The sequence below is a fragment of the Gracilinanus agilis genome, chromosome 2 (genome assembly GCF_016433145.1).
Source record: "Gracilinanus agilis isolate LMUSP501 chromosome 2, AgileGrace, whole genome shotgun sequence".
In the NCBI taxonomy this organism is placed as follows: domain Eukaryota; kingdom Metazoa; phylum Chordata; class Mammalia; order Didelphimorphia; family Didelphidae; genus Gracilinanus; species Gracilinanus agilis.
Window position 1 is genome coordinate 388980193 of NC_058131.1, and position 2698 is coordinate 388982890.

Genomic DNA, 2698 nt, shown 5'->3' on the forward strand with positions numbered 1-2698 from the left:
GGAAACCTCCTGAAATCAGAAGGGCAATAGGTATCCCAAATCTTATTGTCCTCTTTGCTCAGAAATCTGTCATCTCAAGGGAACACTGATGAAAGGCAGATACTTCAACCAGAATAGTTTAGTCTCTTTAGAGAGAAATTTAAATTGAAAGAGAAGAGAAAAATGGAAATAGTAGTGACTTTGAAAAACCATGCATGTTGCCTTGAGGCCACAGGCACTCTGAGATCTGTCAGGTAGCTTGAGAGGTGGTTTGTAATTCAAGCAAAAATGCTAAGTCTTAGATAAGTTGGAATATTGCTCAAACCAATTGAATCTCAAGCACAGTTTAAATGAAAGTTGGTAGTACTGAGTCCTTCTCTGGCCTCTTTGTTGTTCCTTTTTGAGGGCACAATTAATAACTGGCTGTCCCATCATTTGTTGCCCCCACTCAAGCATTTAGAGATCACTCTCATAATTATGGCTTTGGAAATAAAATCTCTGGCCCTCAATTCTATCCCCTTTCCCCCCTAAAAACCTCTTCTATAAAGATCCCTGAAAATGTTCAGCAATATTCCACTTAAATATCTCCATTAAAGGCTGTTTTGAGTGTGGAAAGAGAACTTGGAGGTGATTTAACCTAATACATACATGAACAGAAGCATCCTTTCTGAGTGGTGTTCCTGGGTCAGTTTAATGACTTTATTAGAAGCATTAAGGAGAATCAGAGAAACTATCTCCTCTTCACTACAGCAACTATAACTATACAGGATAGATGTTTATACTTATACAATATTTGAGTTGTTAGATATGAAACAATCATAGATTTATAACTAGAAGGAACCTTAGAGATCATCTAGTCTAAGCTTCTCCTCTTGTAGATTACAAAACTGAGTCTCAATAAGTTAGCAAGTTAGAAAGGAAGTGGCAGAGGCAGTATTTGAAGCCTCTGACTTGAAATGCAGTGCTCCAATATTATCTCTTTATGCATAAATTATTAGAGGTTGAGAGAACCTTAGAACATAAAACATTGATTGTTGAAGACAGGAAAATGCCTTAAAAGATTATTTAAACAAGACAAAAAAAAAGAGGACTAAGAGCACTAAAAGTAGAAGATAGGTTAAAAGATGTTAGAAAAATTGAATTATAAAACTAATAGGGACCACAGAGATAATGTAGTAATATTTTTTCATTACAATTGAGGAAACTCAGACCTGGAAAAACAAAAGGACCTGCTGTAAGTCCCCTAATTTAAGCCATAGACAAGACCTGAAACTTCCATATTCAGAATTTCAATCTCAGGCCTCTTTCTACTACACTAGGTTTCCCTAGAGCTAACATGCAGGAATCATATAAGTATTGTGTAATTAGAATCTGTTACCTTAAAAACTACGGTCCCCAGCAAAACTACGATCCCTAGCACTCTACTCACTTCCCATCATTACATGCTGACCTAGACAGGATATAAATTGGGTGTAGTCTCTTGCCTTCTTTCCTTCCTGTTGAAGCTTTGGTGGAGCAGGTAATTTTGAGCAGGTAGAAAAACTTAGTCACATGGTTCTATTTTGTCAGATAATAAACTTTATAAAAATAATACTTGAAGTATTGGACATTAATTTAATTCTTATATTATGGCGACCATGAAGAGACATTCAGAACCCTTAATTCTCTGAGTAGATTAGTTTGAAAAAAAACCACATTTCTCCTGCTCCTCCCCCACCCCCCAGGGAACTCTCTTTGGAGTTTTCCTGGCATTGCTGCTGCCACCTGTTGTGCCCATCCTGCCTCCTCCTGCTGCTGTTGCTGCTGTTGTTACTGCTGCTTGCTACTGACAATCTAGGAGACTTTGGAGCCAGCTCTCTGAACAAGCTGAGAAAGTATAAATCCCTCTTTCCCTTACATTGCCAACACCTGAGTACTTGCTCAATGCTTGCCTTGGAAGCCCAGGTGTGTTTCCCTTAGGCCAGTAATGGGCAAACTATTCCCCACAGGCCAGATCCAGTCTGTAGTTTTCCCATCACTATCTTAAGCAATACCCTAATTGCTACATCTGGATGTGGGAGCATAGTGATTAGGGAATTGCTTAAGGTAATGATGGGCAAACTATGGCCAGGATCTGGCCCTCAGGGAATAATTTGCCCATCACTGCCTTAGGCAATAATTAGCCTCCTAAAGGGTTTTTACCTGAGGAGAGCTTCTACCCTCTTAACTCCCTGTCCATGTGACAGGGAAACAAGCTGCTCCCTGATGTTTTTTACCTCTAGGGGGGAGGGCAAGGAAAGTTACTCTTCCAAACTATAAACAGGAAGTAGAATTGCAAATATGGCCCACTCTATGAAAGAACAGTGCATTACCTATCTCAAACAGCTCCCAGTTTTAGAATGTCTCTTCTTCTCCTCTCCTTGGTGCACTGGTCCTTCCAATTAGCTTGAATAATCCTGAGATTCAAGGGAGAAATTCATCTCTCTATACCCCCTTGCCATTCTGGTCTGCCGAGTTTCTACAATACATCCAATATGGGATTCCTCCACACTATGTTCAGTTTGGAATTCTCCCTCACTATGGGAGATCCCAGAGGTGTGACCAAAAGGAACTTAAATGGATTATGATACCAGGAAGCTTAAAGAGTCTAGAGGTGGATTTTAAGCCTTTTCATACTCCATTATTTTATGGAAATCTCTGTATTGGAATTGGGGAAAAAAAAGAACTCTTGAATTCAGTG